Below are 23,702 nucleotides of genomic sequence, written 5' to 3'. Positions count from 1 at the left end.
GTTAGGTTAGGTTAGGTGTCTATCCTTACTAGAACAATGCATCTATTTCTTCAGACGGATGTTCTTCAAGCAAAGTTCTTCATTATAATCAAGACAAATTTATGATTATCTTGTCTTACCACAACACTCATTCATCAGCTTAACTTTATAAAAACCATACAGTGTACACAAGTTAATATACACGAGAGGAACACAGTAATTCTCTATCATTCTTCCATTAATCTTCTATTCATATCTTCCTTCATAATTTACTCATTATTTCGTTGTTTTATTCACGTAAGATCTGCCACGACTTCCAAGGCAAATTTAAGATGGATTGGGTTGTGTGTTGGCGTGGCAGATTGTCCGAATTTCTGAGGCCAGATTAATGTTTACAATCAACGGAGAATTCCCTTACTAGTGTGAGCGATTTGCGTCGGTGGCAGTGAAACAGGTGAGAGGGGTAAGGAGGGAGAGAGGCGGGAAGGATAGAGAAAGGGGGAGAGGGGAGAAGGAAAGAAGGGGTGATGGAAAGAGGGAGAAGGGAGGGAAACAAAGGGGGCAGAAGAGAGTAAAGGAGAAAATGGGAAGAGAGAGAGAGAGGAAAGAATGGGAAAGAAAGATTGTCAGGGGTGAGAGGATCATCTGAGAAGAAGGTAAATGGGAGGGAAAAAGACCTAGAAAGGAGAGGGAGAGAGAGAGAGAGAGAGAGAGAGAGAGAGTGGGGGGAAGAGGACCATGGGGAGGGGAAGGAAGAGAGGACAGTTTATAAAGAGAAATGAGAGACTCAATACATCAGTCCCCAAACACCAATCAAAATCAATAAGAATTTTTTTTTATCACTGACTATTTCTGAGGTTAAAGGTCACCAATAGGTCACGTGGAGCTAAACGGAGAGGTCATATTACATTAGCCAGTGTTATCTTCTTTATTTAACAACCTTAATGCATTTTGTGGGTAGGTGTGAAAGATGCAAAGGTAGAATGGTTTTGTATTTTTTCAAGTGAGTTTTCCTTGACATAGAAGAGAACTAAGAATTCAACCTCTCTTTCACAGTCTGTCTGTCTGTCTGTCTGTCTGTGTCTGTTTATGGGTATGTGGATCTATCTATCTATCTATCGATCTATCTATCTATCTATCTATCTATCTGTATCTCTTAAATCATGGAATCTATCATCTAAGGGTTCATTCCTGCCTTTCCTTAAATGAACCAACTAGGAGGTATGCATGTACAGGTTCTATAAAAGACCCACCTTAATTAAGACATTTTCCTGCTCGTCTCTCCATGCTGTGGGAGACGCAACAGTTGCCTCGGTTGATGACTCGGCTCCCGTAAACTTTATACCAATTAATTACTAGAGAGTAATTTACTTCATAGGTATACAGGTATTTCCTAAAGTCTCTCTCACACACACACACACACACACACACACACACACACACACACACACACACACCATGTATGTGACAGACAGATATACATAGATATAGAAAACAGACATACTTAAAACAGATAGACAAAGACACAGACATACAGAAAGATAAACAGATATAGACATGTATACAGACAGACAGACAGACAGACAGACACATACCAACGACCCTAACAGAACCACACAAATTAGCTCAGTCGTCACGGTAGTTTGTCGCCCCCCCCAAAAAAATAAATAACTAGACGGGAATTTGAGGTTGTTGGCCGGGAGTGGTGTGGGAAGCCGGCCAGGATAATGACCTACTACAGAATCCCGGCAAAATAAAATTCGCTATTCAATTTAGGATTTGTGAATGAAGATGTTATTTTACGAGCTGCCGGGAAGATCAGGTGGGTGGGTGGGTGGGGTGTTGGTTGGTGTAGTATAAGTGTGGGTGCGGTGGGTGGGTGTGTTATGTAATATACTCGACAAGTTGCTTCATTACCTCTTCTATCTCTACTTCTCTCTTTTATCTAACACCCACACTCAATTACCTCTAACCTAACCTAACCATAAAAAAATATCATCACAATAATATTAAATTAAAGGAAATATCCCACGGTAATGGATCCATCAGCTCTCATAAAACTGACTAATATCACTGCTTAAAAAATACAAACTTTTTTTTCTCACTTTTAACATAACATCAAAATACAAAAATAAAACACGAATTATTCCCTGCGTGTTTCTGGTCATGGCTGTGTTCTGAAACTGTATGAATTAATATCTTGATCAATTACCGGGCCATACAAAATTCAGTATTCTAAACATTAAAGTTATCATTGGTGGAATAATGACGTTGTATACAAGGGTTGTGCCGACATTACTTTTGAAAAATATATCCGGTCATATCTTTTTAACACAACAATACGAGAGACCTGTTTCATGAACTGGATATTTCATTTATGGTGAATGTGTTTAATGGCTGGAATATATTTATCGTTGGTGCACCATGGTCATATATAAGGCCCAGGCGTACAGTACAGGTGATAATACACACACACACACACACACACACACACACACACACACACACACACACACTAAATACCGATAATTGTCTAACCAAACCATAAAATGCAACTGATGTTTTTTTTCCAAATAAGCTTAATTTTGTGTTTATAATTATAACTTATGGATAGTTGAAATATATTAAAATTTACTCCGTCGTTTACCACCATAACTAAACTATAACTAAAATAGGTTAATAAGTAGTTAGTTGTGATATTCATGTCAGTTTAAATCATCCTAATCTACATGACCATTCCTATAGAGTTAACAGCCTCAATTAAAAAAAAATATATCTAGAAATTATTATGTCTGGATATGTGGTGGAAGCTCAGGCGTAGACATATATTAGCCTCAGACATATATTCATACATATACAGTATTTATGTATACAGTATATGCATATAAGCACAAGCATAGACAAAGGATTACGACCATATATATATAACAGAACGTTCATGTGGAGGTGTATCCATTCTCTCTCTCTCTCTCTCTCTCTCTCTCTCTCTCTGTTGATTTATATATCTATTCATTATCATTCTTCCCACATCTATATATCTCAGTTGTCTCTCTATTTCCCTTCATCTATCTATGTCTCTCTCCACCTCTCATTCATTGTCTCCTATCCCCTGTTTCACACTTTTTCCCATCTCCTCCGTCTGTTTTAATTAGTCCTGTAAGATTTCTAGATCGACTCCCATTGAAGCTCACACAATGACCCTTTTGATAAATATTTCACCTGATATAACATAATGAATGTCACCTGTTGCTTATAATCACCTTTCCCCTCAGAGGATACAAAGAATGGTGTTGTCACTTCAATATTACACTAAGGAAATAAACCAGGTATTTTGATTTTCGTTAGTGCTATTTTAAATAAAGGTGTTAGAGGGAGAAGTAGAATTAATAATAATGTTGTTTTGAGTCACGACAGAACAATATGATTCTTTTAGACAACTGCCATGGATGATTCAGATGATTTCGTGGTATGTCGTGTGGTGAGTTGTCATGACTATTCAGTTTTATATGAGTAATTTAGGTCAAAGTTTTGGCTCTAGTTGGAGGTATAAGATTAATATGTATTTGTTTTACGTGTATTTGAACTTTTGAAGAGCTACTCATCAGGTCAGTTTAAGGTTTGAGACAACAGGGAGATAAGTTTTCTTTCTAGAATAACTTGGTAAATATCCGAGTCATTCACTATAACCAAACTGTTTCACCAAGAGTGCACGTGGCAAATAAACTTCCTTAGTCGACCAGATTTTATAAACCCATCCCTTAATGCTTGCGAAAATTTCAACTCCATTTTACTGGCTAAATTTTTACCTCCTCATCTGCTGCCAAAATTTCTCCCCTTTGGTAAAAATCTCCTCCGACTCCTATTGGCAAAAATCTCACAAGCTCCCCCCCCCCTCTCCCTTCCTCCCCCCGCACATCGCCAAATTACTCGATAGCATAATCTTTGGGGGGTGGGGGTGGGGGGTGTGTGTGAGAATTTTTGCAAGTTCACCGACGGGCAGGAGAGAGTTTCCCCCACTTGCACATAAACCATTCTTATCACAACTCTCACTCGGTGGGAGGAAAAAAAAGACCCAAACTTTACGATTTATGCTGGAAAATTGCTACCCACTCGTGAGAACTTACGGTATTAATCACATCAGCTCAAGCATCACATATATAAACATTTACATATCGTTAGCAGTTTTTTATTAAAGGTAAAGTAATATAATTTGTTGAACTTTTGTAAGATTTAATAATAGAATCTCTAATGAAGACCTTAGCCATAAATAAGAGGATCACTAATACCGTTCTGGGGGTTAACTCTTCGCTGGGGGCCATAAGACTGCTGACCACCTGGAGATGTACGAGCACTTTCGACCTTAAGGTGAAGCGTGGGTTAAATCTTTCCTCCGTCCTTCACCCCGTCAGACAATAAGTCGCCGCTCTGCGTTGATATAAAAGGAATCTGGGCTATGCGGACAGAAGATAATGCGTCCTTCTTGCCCTCGCCACCGGCAAATTGGCCCATAAGGATGCCAAATTTGTGCAAATGTATAGTGACGTCAGACCATGTGGGCAGGCGGGAATGACTCTTTCTTGACCTCCGCATCTACACTTGACCCAGAAGTTTGCTTGATCGTTGCTAATATATGAAAACTTTCGACTTTGTAGCTATTTGGGGTTAGCTCCCTCTTGCACCTAAGGCGGTATCCAGCTCATAAGGATGCCTCGACCTATAGTAACACAGGGACTTTGAACGTTGTGGGGAGTTTAGATTAACACTTTTTTAACCCTGATATATCCAGCTGGTGATAAGGGTGATCCTACCAGATGCCACACACAAACACTGAACCATACAGGGATGTGGGTATAGCTCTTTCTTCCCCGGGTGAAAATACTCTTGTTATACATGATGAAGATGGAGGTGACACAAGTGTTATTCATTGTTATTCATTACATCTGTTCTTCATATTTGAGAGACGACAAAAGTAGATAATCATAAATAACATACATAGCACCATTATTACCCTCATCTACCTAACCTAACCTAACCTAGGGAGGGAGAGGGAGGGAGGGAGGGAGGGAGGGAGGGAGGGAGGGGAGGGAGGAGGGAGGGAGGGAGGGAGGGAGGGAGAGGAGGGAGGGGAGGGGAGGGAGGGAGGGAGGGGGAGGAGAGGGAGGAGGGAGGGAGGAGGGAGGGAGGAGGGAGGGAGGAGGGAGGAGGGAGGGAGGGAGAGGGAGGGAGGGAGGGAGGGAGGGAGATAAGGGAGAAGGTGAGCATAAGGTATCATTAAAGGTTTACACTCATGAGGGAGACTCACACCTGAAGCTTGACCACAGGTGTTCTATGAGGCTTAATTACATGATTCTCTCTCTCTCATGACGTAGGTGGCAGGTGAAGAGTGACCACAGGTGTTCTACAAGACGTTATTAATCACTGTTAAGGTGAGGGGAAAAAAATCCCCACCGAGTTTATAAGTTTCCTTGACGGAATTTATTATAGAAGAAATTTTAATACACGCGGGAATATTTGCCACGGGAAATAATAGAGGGAAAAGATTGGGGAGAAAATATTTCGTGGAAGGAATAATTAAAGGTCTAAGAAGAAATATTTTGGTGGGATAAATATTTGGCGGGAGGATACGTTTAGCAGTGGGAAATATTTGGCGGGAGGATAATTCAAAGTTTAGGCAATAGATGACTAGATACAGTACGTGTTCTCTGCTACTGTTGCTCACATCTCTCTCTCTCTCTCTCTCTCTCTCTCTCTCTCTCTCTCTCTCTCTCTCAGGGCCACGACACGCACCAGCTGCTTCTATATCACTCATCACTCACTATAACCACTAAAACACTTACTACCAGACGATACAAAAAAAAAAAACAAGAAAAAACAGAATAAGTTGTAAGATCACTGTAAACCAAGTAAATAAAACATGAAACTGGTACTCGTGGCTTGTGTCATATGCATGCTGTACACTGATTGGCCTGTGAGACATGTGCCGACGTAATTGATTGGTCGAGAAGAGGTAAACATGGCCTAGATGGAATACTACGTGACCACTGATTCGTTCTACCACCACAGGATAAGGGTAAGATATGTCATTCATGCACGCGTCCTATTGTCAATCCCATTTGTGGTGCCCCATCGATGTTTATATATGGGACTTTCGATCCAGTTGAACGTACATACCAAGAAATCTCCATATTTCATGAGATAAAGGAGCCTTGGGGGAAGACAATGGTATAGAAAACACCAAACTGACCTGAAATATTCATCAAATATAAATTAACAAACATCAGATTTAGACGAAGTTAAAAGACACGAATGTATTTACCTGTGCAAAGACACCTGTAATGTTAATTAAAGGATATTAACATTCATAATATATCAATGAACGAAAATATATGACAAAATTACAAAAACGATACATAAGAAACTACTGACTGAGTCGCCTATCTGATGGTGAAAGTTTTACATCAGTTTTATTTGAAATTATCAGGAAAGAGAAAGTTTAATTGCCACTAAAGAGATGGTAATTATACCTTCAACAAGAGAGAGTGATTGATGGTGGACCAAAAGAACTGTTAAGAGTTTTATCAATTAATATCGTATTATTTTACTATTCCTATAATAATAATAATAATAATAATAATAATAATAATAATAACAATAATAATAATAACAATAATAATAATAACAATAACAATAACAATAATAATAATAATAATAACAATAACAATAACAATAATAATAATAATAATAATAATAATAATAATAATAATAATAATAATAATAATAATAATTGTAGTAGTAGTAGTGTATAATAGTAAGTAATAATAATAATAATAGTAATAATAGTAGTAAGTAATAGTAGCAAGTAATAATAATAATAATAATAATAATAATAATAATAAGTTAATATTTGAACCATGAAAAATAATTATCATATTTTTTGTGTGTTTGTGGGAAATAAGCCAATTGGAATTATGAAAGCCAATTTATACATGAAAGAGTTTAACATCAAGGGCTTTATTTAAATTATTACCCACAACAACAACCAACATTACCACCACCACCCACACAACACTACCACCACCGTGCAGTTGTGTTGGTGATACAGTGGTGGTGTAGAAATGATGATGTTGATGATGTTAATGATGGTGGTGGAGGCTGTGGTACTAATAGTGGAAGATATGGTGTATGGTGACGGTGGTGGTGGTATGGTTGTGGTGAAGATTACAAGTGATTACAAATGAATGAGAAAAATCAACTGGTATATTGGACTACAAAAAACAAGTCAATTACAAAAATCTATAACAAAAGCCTATAACAAAAGTCTATAACGAAAGTCTATAACGAAAGTCTATAACAAAAGTCTATAACGATAAGTCTATAACAAAAGTTAATAACAGAATTCCATAACAAAAGTCAATAACAAAAGTCCATAACAAAAGTCTATAAAAAAATCCATCATAAAAGTCTACAACAAATCTATAACAAAAGTCCTTCTCAAAAGTTCAAAACAAAAGGCGAAGGAGTTTAATTTTTTACACATTTACCAAACACACAGACAAGTCACTGGCTGTACACTTGTGATGGTTCAGTAGTGATGATAAACACACCTGTGAAGACATACCTACAAACACACCTGCCAGAATATAACTACAAACACACCTGCAAGAATATTACTACAAGCACACCAGCAAGAATATTACTACAAACACACCAGCAAGAATATAACTACAAACACACCTGCAAGAATATAAATACAAACACACCAGCAAGAATATAACTACAAACACACCAGCAAGAATATAACTACAAACACACCAGCAAGAATATACCTACAAACACACCTGAAAGAACATACCTCCAAACACACCTGTACTGTTTTTAATCAATGAAAATAATCATAATATTAATTATCCCTTTGTTAATAAATCTCTATCATACTTCATTTAATTTTACCAAAACTATCAAACTTTATTTTTCTCTTGTGAACGAAAGTTGTGAACTTCGAGCGATCTTTTGAAAGAATACCTTCAATCATTACTCACACACACCTGTCGAACCCGTCAGGTGAGCAAGCACAAAACATTATTTGAAGGTTATTAGAAAAATTCCTCAGGGTGGATGATCATTTATAAAGAACTGGAAGATTAAACATTTTTATTGAGGTAAAAATTCTAAAGGCAATTACGGATTTTAGAATTTAATAAATGATATATTAAGTTCTTACACATCTATTTCTAATTATTATTATTATTATTATTATTATTATTATTATTATTACTATTATTATTATCATTATTATGTATTTAACTGCACGCACACACACGCACACACACACACACCAGGGATAAATATATACAATAAATCAGTCCTGTTGACCACTTAGTAAAATTACAACATGTCATACAAGCAATCACCTTGAGTAATTTCCTTCATTTATTAAGTTAATCAAGACTAAGATTAATGAACTTCAGCCACCAGGGGGTAGACGTAATGCTATTGGCTGTCCGACCATCCATTAGTGAAGAGAAGGTGGACTCATGGTGACTGGTCAAGCCGGCCTCCGTCTTACATGTTCCAGCGTCCCCACTAAACCTAATCTAAACCTGAGCAAAGCCTAATCTAACCTAAACCTGAGCAAGGCCTAACCTAATCTAACGAGCCCTGAGACATACACAGAGCTAGTCTAAAACAAAATCAGAACTGCTCACTGACACACCTAAAAAACACGCGAATTTTAACAAGCAAGCTTTCACACACAAACATATTCTTACTCAGACAGACAGAAAGAAAACGTTTCATATAATCCACAGTAAAGATACAACGTAAACAACTTATAAGTGTTATCTGTATATAAAAATACATGTGTATGTGTAGGTGTGTGTGTGTGTGTATGTATGTGTGTGTGTGTGTGTGTGTGTGTGTGTGTATGTGTGTATGTATGTATGTATGTATGTATGTATGTATGTATGTATGTATGTATGTATGTGTGTGTGTGTGTGTGTGTGTGTTCCTTATGCCTTTCCACAATTTTGAAGCAGGGCCTAAAATTTGGTAGGGAGGTGCGGGAAGCCAACAACAATATACCCGGGATTTTTGTTTCCTTGATAACCCGGTCACTTCAACTATTATCTATAATATTGCACAGTGTTTATGTATCTACCTTTATGGCTATATCTCCCCTATCCTCCCATTTCCTCTTAATATATCCAACGAAAATACGTTTTAATCATTTTTATTCAGTTCCTCTTCTGCTCTATTTACCACGTTAGCTCCCCCTCCTATACTATTTGTACCGTAAAGAAATGTTTACTCGATGATCTGAACGCTGTTTATTCTCTCTGCTTGCCTTTCTGTGGTCTGTGTAACACTCAAGCTTCATTTCACCTTATTTTCCCTGCCTATAAAAGCCAAATATCCCCCCCCCCCCGTGGGAGTTAAATCTCATCCCTGAACAAAAACAACATATTAAACCTGACCATAAAATTGTTTTCTGTTTAGTTTTCTCCCCGCCCACATGAAGCGTGAAGAGCAACAGGAAACACACACTCTCCCTCCCCCTTCCCTTGTATAAAGATGTGACTGGATCATTTACGAGTCAAACCACATTGTCAGACTTGCATATCAGCCATCACGTATGAGCAAAAAGAGACGAGATGGTCAAAACACAGATGTCATTCTTGTGTGTGTATGTGTGTGTGTGTGTGTGTGTGTGTGTGTGTGTGTGTGTCTGGCTTCGTCATATACAATCACAACATTCACGGACAACATATCACAGGACATACAATCACCACTAACGTGGTATTATACATATACATACATACATAATGGACATTGAATATATATATATATATATATATATATATATATATATATATATATATATATATATATATATATATATATATATATATATATATATATATATATATATATATATATATAATGCACACGGACGCATACCACTATATACTGTACGTGTCCGTATTGACAAAGAACACGGGATTCATTACACTAATTGTTCATTCAGAAAATACTGTATTGAGTTACCAGCAATACGTTGAGAGAGAGAGAGTCTAATGACGTACATCCAGTTTACGCCAATATAAAGGAAAAAAAACTATCTTTTTACTCTTAGACGGGAGAAAATACCATTGTTTTGGTAGAAGGTTTTCTCACACTGGTCCGGGTTGAGAAACTCATGGAAAACTATATTCGTAAAATTCCATACGATATTTTTATTTTTTTGGGGTCGATTTCTTTCCACCTTATTTATTTATTTATTTATATATTTACTTTATTTATTAATTTATTTACATTTTAAGCCTTTTACATAGATTTAATAAAGTTCATTGTATTGATCTGGAACTGGGAAGAGACAGTACTATTTTGTTTTTGTTTTTGGGTGGAGTGAGAATCTAACTTTTAACACACTCGTCGACTCTTCTCCAAGCCAGTCATAAGAACTACTTTGTCCAACAGAGAAAATACCAAAACAAAAATCCTTATACTTTTTGTCGAAAGCGTTTGGAATATTATCAATACATCGGCTCGTTTCAATATTTTTTTTTCTTTTATGGCAATTTGAAAGGAAAATTTAGGTCATATTCTACGTTTTTACTTTTATTTATTTATTTATTTTTTTGCTATTTTACTATTTAATTTCCTGATTATCTTTGGTTATTTATTTGATCCAATTTTCAAGCATCAACATTTGGCAGCTTACACAGACACATACATACATAGACTCAGACATAGCTCACATACAGACATAGACGCAGACATAGTTCACATACAGACGCAGACATAGCTCACATACAGACATAGACGCAGACATAGCTCTATATACAGAAGAAAAATAAATAAATAAAAAAACCTTTGGATGTGGTGTTCCAAGGGGGGCGGGGCCATGCGCTTGTAATGGTGAACTAAGTAGGAACATCAGGACGAGTTGACCCATTAAGTGATTCTCCCTAATGGCTTCATCATGAGGTCATCAGGTCAGGTTAAGTTTATGACCGTGTTATTTAATCTCTCTCTTTCTCTCTCTCTCTCTCATCTCTCTCTTTCTCTCTCTCTCTCATCCCTCTCTCTCCCTTCCCTCACTAATCTTTCCCTCATTGGAGTCATCTACACCTCTCTCGGGCATCTGTCCACCCCTCTAACACCACCATCCTCCCCTCTAACACCATCCTCACCCCTCCCACATCATCCTCCCATCTCCTAACACCATCATCACCCCTCCTAACACACTTCCTCCACCCTTCCTAACACCATCCTCACCCCCTAACCTCCTCATCTCCTAACACATCCTCATCCTCACCTCTCTCATTTACCATCCTCACCCCTCCTTCCACACCATCCTCACCCCTCCTTACCATCCTCCACCATCTCATCCTCACCACCTCCCTAACACCATCCTCACCCTCCTTTCTCTCACCCCTTCCTAACACCATCCTCACCCCTCCTTCCCACCATCCTCACCTCCTCTAACACCATCCTCACCCCTCTAACACCATTCTCACCTCCCTAACACCATCCTCTCCCTCCCTAACACCATCCTCACCCCCTCCACACACACAGAATGAAGCAGATCCCCCCCAACATTGCCTGCCACCCACAGAATGTCCAAGAAACACAGGTGGACATCAATCATCCAGTCGTGTCCTCTATGTAGTCTCTGGTTCTCTGGGTTCACGACTTTCAAACATTCGTAAGTTGAAATTTTTTTCCCCCGAAACTTCAGATGTTGAGAACGCACCCAACTGCCTGACGTCAAAGAAGGATTTTAAAATCGTCACTACCAACATGGTGACGAAATTGCTACAAGACTCTACTTATCTTAACTGGATTTGTTATCAGTCTTAATTACGGGAAAAAATCGACTTACGAGTTTCTAAGAATCCAGTGCAGTGATACGACTCCTTAAAGATGAAAAATATGTTATATTTCTCTTTCCCATGTGAGTGTATGATGACGTATGTATAAAAGGTCGAATTTCTGAGTATTTTTGTTATCAGTTTATCTTTATCTTTGTGTAATAACTTAAGAATTATTTCCCAGTATCATTAGTTAAATCTTAAGTTACGAGTGGTTTGAGAAATTGACCACAGATAAATAAATAATGAACGATGCTTTGTGATCCTCTGCCTATACACGCCAAGTAGTTGATATGTTTCTTCTATTATTATGTGAGCCTGAACCTTGAACCTTTTAAGCCTTGACCCTATGAACTTGAACTTGACCTCTGAACCTAAACTTTGACCTCTGAACTTGACCCTTGCCCTCTGAACCTAAACTTGACCCTCTGAACTTGAACTTGACCTCTGAACCTGAACTTTGACCTCTGAACATGATCCTTGACCTCTGAACCTGAACTTGATCTTCACCCAATCACGAATAAATAAGTAAAGCTTTCAATATCATCTAAAGTATACACTAATTGTATGTAAACACCAAAGATCATTAATGCGCTAATCCTCTTCACTCATGATAATCCGACTGGAATTTTGAAGACATTAACTCGGATATATTACCCTCATGATGTGATCTTTATCCTCAAAACAAAATGTAAATCAATCAATGAGTCAGTCAGTCAGTCAGTCAGTCATTTACACACTCAGAAAATACGCCCACTGACCTGCTAAACACTAATAACAATTTAACAAAAGAAAATTAGCCTGTGCAATATCGCAAAGTGTATGAATCGGCTTTAGTTTTTACAGTAAATTAAAGTCTCTCTCTGTGTATCACCTTGTGTGTGTGTGTGTGTGTGTGTGTGTGTGTGTGTGTGTGTGTGTGTAGACTCTTTATGTGTTTTATATGTACTGGGTATGGAGCTTGGGGGGTTAGTCTGGGCCACGCTTGGATACAGCTCCTCTTTAGTGTATAAAACTCACCTGTTACGGGTACATAGAGTGAAGCTAATCTTCCCCTCACTCTTTGAACCCCAATTTTTGAACCATTTTTTTTAGGTGTACCATTTTTAGCATATGACGGAGGCTGGTTGGCACAGAGGAAGCCAATTCCACTTTGTTGAGGGAGAGTTATGGTTTAGTTTATCCACATATTACAATTTTATCCCTCTAGTCTATTGTGAAAAGTGAAGAAAAAATGAATTCATCTAAAAGTCTGTTTTTAATTGTGAATTTAAAGTGCGGTTCTGTATTTTCATTGTAGTATTAATAGCCATTTAAATGTGGGTAGCAATTCAGGTATTCAATTTCTGGCTTGATTAACTATACAAAGACCATAGGTTATTAAGTGTAAGATTATTTTAATGTGCATTTCTTTTTTTTTTACTAAATCTAAAGTTTTGTTACTGTAGCTGCTGCTGCTGCTGACAACACGCCCTCCTCCTTGCTGACAACACACCCTCCTTACTGAACTCACAGCAAAGAAAAAAAAGAAAGATAGAAAGAAAAAGAGAAAAAAGAAAAGAGAGAGAGAGAGAGAGACACACTTTACATATTGAGCACCCCGGGCACCGTATGCATGATCAAGTCTTCCCCAATCAAACACATTAGAGTCCCTCATTGCCATGGTAATTACTCCCTCGTCAGATAGTCGGAAACTTTTTACTCGAACCAACGTACTCGATAATGCTCAACGGCTCAATGGGTTTTAACTTATTGGCTCATTATTTTCTCGTTCTCTCTCTCTCGTTCGTTCGTTCGTTCGTTCGTTCGTTCGTTCGTTCGTTCGTTCGTTCGTTCGTTCGTTCGTTCGTTCGTTCGTTCGTTCGTTCGTTCGTTCGTTCGTTTTCTCTCTCTCTCTAGACGTTATGTTACGAGAGACTACCTTGATATGGGTAAAGATTTAACTACTCACTAACTCAAATTGGGTAGGTTTAGCCCGTTGGTTTATTTCACGTGAGTAAATTTTATCGAGGTCAATTGATTTAAATTGTTTGTGTTGACTAAGGATGGTCGAGGATTTATGTCACTCGATTCACCAAATTTTACCCTCTGGCTCACCAAGTGTTAAGAGTCAATTAATCTAAGGACTGGGGCTATAATTATGGCTTATGTCTGATGTAGCTTTAGTTAGGGATGAAAGACATTGTAACTATAACCTTTGAACTCTTTGTTATATGAAATTAATTTACGATTTCCAGATCCGACTGTATTAACCTGGACTACAATGTACCATCGTATGAACACAATCTTTGATTATTTCATATTCCTAATACTGTATTGGCATGATTTTATTTATTTTTTCCTTAATAATACGAGAAACACATTTTTTTTTTATCAGTCGAGTGGCAATCTTTCATTGTTAAGTCCCTCGAGATAATTCAAGCTACATGGAAAGATTTTTAAGTTCATGTATTTTTTTCCATATTTTTTTACAGCTTTAGGTTGTCAGTATCTCACAAAAGGAAAATAATCAGAGTTCAATATTTATCAACTCTAATGTCACAAACTTTTATATTCATTGGTCCTTTACTATCAGCAGAAAATACTCTTATTAAATATTTCCGGGAAATTTGTGAAAGCTACAGCCAAGTTTATTTTTTTTTTAAGTCTCTCTGATACCGACTGAAAAATAGAAATAAGTACATTTTTTCTAGGAGTTATTATATTTTAACCTTTGACTCTTGACTCACAAAATCTTTAATGTGAAGCAAATGTTAAGACTCATCCTTATGGTCTAATCACTATCAAGAAATTATAACGTTATGAAATATTAAGCCTTATTATTTCTATCTATTAATACTTGACATGACTAATATTAAATCTGGTGCCATTAAAAATTTATTAAAATATTCATACGTGCTGGGCGTCTTTCCTCGGGGACAGGTAAGGTCAGGTCAGGTCAGGTTAGGTTAGGTTAGGTTAGGTTAGGCCAGGTCAGGTTAGGTAAGGTATAATTTTATCGGTATTCTTAACCTTCTTTTTGGTGGTATTACTCGAAACCTCTCCTAAACCATGCAACATTCAGCTCATATTCAGGCAGATGACTGAACATAAAGCCTTTTGTCTCAGGAAACAAAACATCCACATTGTAAAGCAGCCACCAAAGCCTTTGAATGACCTCACTCTGGGCTAGGATAGTGAGAGTCTTTTGGCTGTTGAGAACATATATATTACGGTAGTTAACTGGTAGAATGAAACAACGCCCAGGGATTGGAATACACAAGTTGACAGTATCTCAAAAAAAAAAAAATAACTACATAATTGACTGACTGACTGACTGGCTGGCTGACTGACTGACTGACTGACTGGCTGGCTGAGTGACTGACTGACTGAACAAAAACAAAATAAAAAAAATAAATTAAAAATAAGTTGATATTCCGGGATGAATTATGAGATGAGAAAGAATAGCCACGAGGAGAATTTTACACGAGAGACCATGGCATTCCGACGCATCTCTCACATACTAGATTATAAAACCCTGTATGAGGCACAAATTTCCTCCTCCTAACAGAATATGCACCGCTGCCTGGATGACCTCGGCTGGGATGTGACTTGTACGAACCTGACATATTAACAATGAACACAAAACCATAACAAAATCTATATCCCTTAATGTTATTTAGAGTGGGTTTTAATTCTTTGTCTGACATCACTCCAAGAACGATGAAAAAAATTAGGTTTAATCAATAAACCCACAATCTCAGGAACAACACCTTCGCCAGTTATGTTTTATTCTGCAACTTAAACCAAGCGTAAAAACAAGTAAGCGTTGAGGAAATCAAATTTACCGATAAGAGTTTATAGCTTAAAAATAGCTTCAGCAAAACCTTCTTAATAAACTTAGCTGTCTCGTAGCTTTAGGTTTTAGTACTATATGAGCAAAGGGCAATAGTTGTTTGGCCGGGAAACTAGATCAGTGTTTAGATAACGACTGTGACCTAAACCTACCAACACTTAGCACCCTCTTCGTGACCCTGAGTTGGTTTATAAAGGTCAAGATAAAAAATACAATCTTACACATTTATAATACTCCACATCTATAATACTCCCCATCTATAATACTCCACATCTATAATACTCCACATCTATAATACTCCCCTGTTCATTATAAGCTTATATTCCACTGTACGTCCACCAGTTGTAGCTGAGCAACTCAAAAACTATATTATCGCAAGATGCCACACACACACACACACACACACACACACACACACACACACACACACACACACACACACACACACACACACACACACACACACACACACACACAAAAAAACAACAAACAGAAGCACAACAGCACATGAGACTCCCACCTGTCGTGTAAAATAGGACAACTTAATTATCCGGAACACCTGGAATAATCAAAGGTGAGACTGCTGAAGGAACTTGGATATGTAATTGGTACATTGTGAGGAAGAAAATGTGTGGTGGAGGTTCAAGTGGTTGCTAGACACACCTTGAGAACTGTGTAGCAAAATGAAACCCAAAATTACGTTCATTGGTTTGTCTCAGGAAGTGTGTGTGTGTGTGTGTGTGTGTGTGTGTGTGTGTGTGTGTGTGTGTGTGTGTGTGTTTACGTTAATTGCTGGAGGAACCCGTTATATAAGAGTGGCATTCACCTTTATCCCATACTGACAGAAAGAAAAAGCATATCTGGGTTTATGTATGAATATTGTCGACCAATATTCTTAAACGCCGCCAAAAAACTTTAATAACTACAGTGTTGGGACCCATAAGGACGTAGGACTATTTGAACTACCATTAGGGCCTGTTTGATGAGCATCCACCCGTGTCAACATAACCATTCATTCTAACTAACCTAACTTAATCTAATTCAACCTAAATTACAAAACATTAAGAAAAACATGATTTAACTTAACTCAAAATAAAACCTAAAACACATATAATAAACTAAGTAAACATAATTACATTAATAAGTGGAAAATATAAGTAAGAATGAAAAATAAACCAAATCAGATGTCACAAAGTCGTACTCCAGTTCCGACCAAAATAAAACTGTCTTGCATAACAACAAAGTCCTGGTCATCACGTAAATTATCACCATACACGAAGCTGTAATTAAAGTCTCATGAATATAAAGATATTATCCCACAGTTTACAGGCAGCTTTCTTGCAACAACCTAATTATTTCGTTCCTCATTTGCAATTAGACGAGAACTGGTCCAAATTAGCGGCTCATTTCGTCTACAGCCTGTCAACACCATTACCCTTCCTAACCTACAAAGTATTCATTAACTTTTTGTCTCTTCGTAGTCAGGCAAATTACGAAAAAAATTCTTACACATTGATAGTAAGACTGATCTTGTGTGTGTACCCTACCCTGACAGTACCACCAGAGGGCAAATTGAAAACAAAAATGTATGAAAACTGCAAGAACATGTAGCGTGTGTTCCCAGCGTCTGTGAAATATGAAAGAATCTGTAGACAACGGGAACTATGCCAGATATGACACATACTATGGAGAATTATGCAGCTTCGTCCACAACACAACTTCACAGCAGAAATATTACACGGTCTGATATCACCCGGAGAATATTATTACATGTTTGGAAAATAATACATCTCAACTTTGGGGAATTGTTACATGGTCAGGAAATATTACTCTATATGGTCAGGAAATATTACTCTATATGGCCAGGAAATATTACTCTATATGGCCAGGAAATATTACTCTATATGGCCAGGAAATATTACTCTATATGGTCAGGAAATATTACTCTATATGGCCAGGAAATATTACTCTATATGGCCAGGAAATATTACTCTATATGGCCAGGAAATATTACACTATATGGCCAGGAAATATTACACTATATGGCCAGGAAATATTACTCTATATGGCCAGGAAATATTACTCTATATGGCCAGGAAATATTACTCTATATGATCAGGAAATATTACTCTATATGGCCAGGTAATATGACACTACAGTATACATGGCCAGGAAACCTAACCTAACCTAATGGCGCGGGTAGTAGGTAGAATCTTCAAATATATTCGAATTGGAATATTTTCTTTTTACTGGGTGTCAAGATAATAGAATATTCTAGTAAGTAAAGTTTTGAGAGAGAAATTTACTCCTGCATACAGTTTCTCTCGACTGTATGACTGACTGTGTGTGTGTGTGTGTGTGTGTGTGTGTGTGTGTGTGTGTGAACAGCTAAAATTTCAAGATGGGAGGCTGTGTTGATGCTGGATGCTGGGGATTAAATAAGATGTTTTAATTTAATGTATTGTAGTTACGGGGTTGTGGTGTGGGTGGATGTACGTAGGACAGGGTGGAGGTACGTAGGGCAGGGTGGAGGTACGTAGGGCAGGGTGGAGGTACGTAGGCCAATGTGGAGGTACGTAGGCCAATGTGGAGGTACGTAGGGCAGGGTGGAGGTACGAAAGGGCAGGGTGGAGGTACGTAGGAGCAGGAGAGCGGTACGTGCTGCATACAGTTTAGTCTTCCTTAAATACAAAAGATAATCACGTACATTACAGCCAAGATAGAGCATTTCTTCTCTTGCGTTTAGTATCCTGTTCTCTGCGGCTGTAAGGACCAGAAAATACAACAAGAGTTTCACATATAGATTTAGAAACGGTGACGTCTTTTGTAATTCCATATATAACTTACTCTCCAGATACAAGAATCATATTTATAGAATATCCATCGATGAATCTAGACCAATATTCCTCGCTCTTGGTCTCCATTCCCTTATTACTTTCAAAGGACAAATACTAAATATTCCTCGATATTTCCCATCCATCTATTGAAGTATAATAATGTAGTAGTAGTATTTCTTTATCATCATACCTTAATTGTTACGTATTGCTAGGCTGTTATGTAGGAACCCTATCGAGTTGGTTCCTAGGCTCCGTAGTAAGGCCAGTGTTCCATGTGGCTGGGTCTTATAATTGGTACACACACCCTCTGTAGTCAGCCTGGAGCCTACCCCCCTCCCCCCCCCCACGTGAATCCGCAGCCTTCCCCCACGTGACCCTGAAGCCTCCCCCCCCCTGAGACTCTCCACGCCACAGTGAGTCCTATCAGACAGACAGAGAGGGTCAGCAACAATTTCACGACATATATTAATTTACGAGTCATCTGTTGTTTTGATTTTACGTCTTTTATATCCAGGTTATGGACATATGTAGAGGAAGTGGAACTATGATGTGTCGAGGACGGGTGTGTGTGTGTCGAGGACGGGTGTGAGTGTGTGTCGGGACAGTGTGTGTGTGTCGAGGACGAGTGTGTGTGTGTGTCGAGGACGGGTGTGTGCGTGTCGAGGACGGGTATGTTTGTCGAGGACGGGTGTGTGTGTGTGTGTGTGTCGAGGACGGGTGTGTGTGTGTGTGTGTCGAGGACGGGTGTGTTGGGTGTAACAACAGTAATAAAATAACATTGATATCATAAATAACTTCAACAATACTATTAAAATAGATGATAATAATAATAATAATAATAATAATAATAATAATAACAATAACAATGACAATAATAACAATAACAATAATAATAATAATAATAATAATAATAATAATAATAAAATAATCATAAAATAATAATAACAATAATACAACTTCACTCGAGGAAGGCGCCAACTCGTGCCGGGTGACGCCATTTTTAAAACAATGATCTTCAGCTTAAAATTACTGACCGTAAACACACTGCAGATTTATAGGTCGTCTTGAAGGCTATATAAACTACACATGAACGTTGTAACTCTCTCTATTTTACACTTAGGTTGCGGGAATACACACAAATATACTCCCTAAAATACACACACATACACACAATGATACGTTATGTAAATGTGTATAGTACAGTATACACAAATATACATAATTACTGTGTTAGTTTTAAGAGGTGTATTTATTTGGTATTCATGGTGAGTTATATGAAATTTCGTGATGATGGTGATGGTGGTGATGGTGATGGTGGTAGTAGTAGTCGTAGTAGTAGTAGTAGTAGTGGTGGTGTTCCTAATGGTGGTAGTGGTAATAAGTTAAAAGTTTGTCAAAAAGATTCATGTCGTATAAAGACACAAATACTGCTGTTGTTGTTGATGGCGGCAGGAGTGAGGACGATGATGGTCGAGTCCTCAGTACATAAAGCTTGTTAATGACGAGAACTAAAGAGAGACGCCCTTGAGTTCGTAAGAGTGAAGCAACGCATGGTGGTGGTCTTAAGGACGTGTGGCCACAGGAATTATGCGTCTCTCAGTGTGATGACGTCGACACACACACACACACACACACACACACACACACACACACTCTCTCTCTCTCTCTTACCCTGATTATATTTTTCGTGTGATTATTTACATTTATCCTGATTGTCTGCTGATATACTTTGTAAATTTCCCCCAAAGTAGAAAAGTACAAAGTTACAAAAGCATCTCAATTGATAAGGGGGACGAAGGCATCTCAATTGATCAAGCAGACAACAGCACTGAGATGGCGGTGAAAATAACTTAGAAATATTACCATCCTCACACCCATTCCATTTTATTGGTCCCAGACAAATCAATCAGACAATCTGGGTCAGGACTTGTTACATAGTTTGGCAGCACGAGGACATAACTCAGATAGTTTTACACATCAATTAAGAGAACTACGGCAGGATGGTCCACCAGGCCCTGATAGACACACTCAATACATTCTAATCTCCTCCCCCGAAAGTTGTGGGAATTGATCGTTTCGCAGCTAAGAAAGAAGTCAACTCTGGCGATTGATGACTGTGACGTATGTTCCTTAAGTTTGGTAATATCAGATAGTTTTGGTTTCAGCTGGGCCATGGTGGAGGAGATATGGCGTGTGTGTTTGTGTGTGTTGGTGTGTATGTGTGTTGGGGTGTGTGTGTGTTGGGGGGTGTGTGTGTGTGTGTGTGTTGGGGTGTGTGTGTTGGGGTGTATGTGTGTGTTTGAATTCCTCAGTATGTTGACTTCAACCTACCGCCTCTTTAAACAATGACGTGAACTCTAAGGTGGACGTAACATATTTCATATACACCCGACAGTCTATCTAATAACGATAAAAAAATCAATACGATCGAACAAAATGATAAAATAAGCAATTAAATAAACGAATAAATAGAATAAATTGATAAATAAAAACAACAAACCCAAAAGTAGAATAACTATCCAGAGATAAAAAAAAACATTACGAAAAAATCCCAAAATGTTAAATCTACAAAATCCTTCCTTCCCTTTTTTTCTTTCTTTCTTGAGTACCATGAGTGCTCCTCCTCAACTAATGTCTTGTAGTGAGTTTGTCTGTGTGAGAGAGAGAGAGGAGGCATCGCGGAGGTAGTAGAAGAGAGAGAGAGGGTTTTTTACTCCCCCGTGTCTCTTTCTGTACCTGGAGGATGGGTGTTAAATGGAGCTACTTGGTGGTGGCTGTGGGTTTGTTAATCGATGTCTTGTGTGTCATTGTTGTGGCAAGCATCGCAGTTACGGTACCTGATCTGATGGTATTAACAAGCTTGATCTGATGGTATTGTGAGATGTGTGATCTGATGATACTAACATGTGTGATCTGATGGTATCGACAGGCGTGATCTGAGGGTACGGACAGGCGTAATCTGACAGTATTGTGAAATGTGTTATCTGATGGTGTTGAAAAACTGTGTGATCTGATGGTACTAACGCGTGATCTGATGGTATTTAAGAGACGTTGATCTTTTGTATCTTGAGCTGCGGGATGTGATTAAATTAAATTATACATGTACGTCATTTGATGGTAACATAATCCACACGACCTGCTGGTATTAAACTGCTGCTTCTCTTACCGCTTCCGCCTTAAGCACTTGTAATGTAACTCCGTGAAGCTTACAGCGCCAATAGAACCTAAGGCTAGTTTTTTATCGACAGTTGTGTGAGGAGAGAAAAGCTGTGTGAAATTAATCGCTAAATTCTTCTCGAACTGTCAAGATGAAGACCCTTGTTCCAAGAGTCAATGAAATGAATAAATACGTTTTGGGGATAATTTTTTTTTTATTACAATGGAAATAAACAGAAAGATTAATCACCGTAAATGACTCCAAAAAGAAAATTAACTCTTGAAGACGCGATGCATGACGTTATGTTCTTAATAGCTGTGACTTTACTGTAGGCCGGGGGACAGTGGCGGATCATCACATTTACCATAAAAGAGCGCCACTGCAGGCAGAAGGCGGGCGAACGTAAGTCGGTCATGTTATTGCGAGTTGCAGTAGAACGTAAACGCTGGTGGTTGCTCGTACGGACGCTGTTTTATGATACAAGATTAAGATGGCATGACGTGACGCTGTTATTCCTTCGTTTCTCTTAACTAATGTCTCTATATACTTGTCACACATATTTACTACATATTATACAGTATAATCTATATTAAATGTATTTTACAGTATGTGTCCCCACTTTTGTACACACGTGATTCAGTGGCGTTTATGTATCTTCTGACTTGCATTTATGTGTCTGAGTTGGTTGGCTGGAACTGGATGAGTTAGGTGTCTGGAAGCTGGATGGCTGGTGTTGGGGTGTCTGGGAACTGGATGGTTGGTGTTGGGGTGTCTGGGAACTGGATGGTTGGGAAATGGTTAGCTAGCTGAGTGACTGGCTGGCTGACTGACTGACTAACTGGGGTATTTGGCTGGCTGGGTTAATAGCTCGGGAGAAGGAAGTACGGAACCTGCGGCTGGAGTCTCTCTCTCTCTCTCTCTCGTAATGCTTAATAAACCTTGGTCATAATAAAGTTGTGAGCGGATCTGTTTTACTGTGTCTGTCTTCCTCTCTTCTCTTTCCTCCAATCTCTTCTCTTTTGTTTCTCTTTCACTCCTTCCTGTTCTCTCTCTCTCTCTCTCTTAAATCTTCGTGGTTGTTTCCTCTTTTAATCACCTCTCTCTTTCTATCTTTGTCCGCCTATTCACACACACACACACGCTCCAAAGACGTCAATAGATTTATATAATTTTTTATTTTTTTATTTTTTTTAAGTTGCCTTTCCATAAGATATTACATTAATTACTAAACCATTGCTGAAGACTTAGTCGGAATTCTCATTATTGTCAACACCTCGACTGGCTTTAAGTTAGGTATTACCTGTACTGTTATTGACGTTGTTTTTCTTATAAGACTTAAAGACTAATCTGTTTCCGTGTTGTAATTTGAGTAGACAAGAACAGTTTATATATTCTAAGCTTCAGTTGGGGAGGTTCCTTGTCGTGTATAGTGTCAGGGGATTAAGGTTAACTGGTATTGTTATATGACTGACCAAAATGTTTTCCAGGGAAGTTTGAGGTTAATTTTCATATTAATTCTATCGCCGTGTTTGGTTCACTCGACATGACTGCAATTCTCAGTTGTGTTCGCGTCTTCTTTCACTATATTATGTTACCTGCTGATCCTCTATTGTTTATTTTTATTGTTTTTAGTGTGACTCTTCCGTCAGCCCTTCCAAGGTCTCTCTCTCTCTCTCTCTCTCTCTCTCTCTCTCTCTCGGTAGAAGTCGTCATCCATGTTTTCTTTATTCTCATGATCAACTTCACACGAGTCTGACGCATCTCCCTTCACAACTTCTTCATTTATCTTCCTGTCGTTGCCTCCCACTTTTTATCGAATTTTTCCCTAAATCTATATACACCAGGCTCTTCTGATCATGTCATCGTCTTAGCTGGTCTGCTCTAGCCATGCTTCTACTTACACTCTGCTTTGATAAGTATTTTTTCCGAGTGTATTTTGCAATTATAATGCTCGACCTTCTTTCGCGTTTCTCATTCCCGTGATAAGAGAGAACCACACACCAGAATACTTCCTTTAGTCC

At 38.2% G+C, this 23,702-nt stretch overlaps 1 protein-coding gene across 1 annotated transcript in view; it reads left to right on the top strand.

The window, feature by feature from the left end:
• Positions 1 to 23,702, top strand: part of LOC121866803 (hemicentin-1-like) — a 121,246-nt gene that overhangs the window by 1,021 nt on the left and 96,523 nt on the right. The window lies entirely within an intron of this gene.

Source organism: Homarus americanus, unplaced genomic scaffold (genome assembly GCF_018991925.1).
Source record: "Homarus americanus isolate GMGI-L3 unplaced genomic scaffold, GMGI_Hamer_2.0 scaffold35864, whole genome shotgun sequence".
In the NCBI taxonomy this organism is placed as follows: Eukaryota; Metazoa; Arthropoda; class Malacostraca; order Decapoda; family Nephropidae; genus Homarus; species Homarus americanus.
The sequence above is the reverse complement of the archived record's forward strand: the minus strand, read 5'-3'. Positions and strand labels throughout refer to the sequence as shown.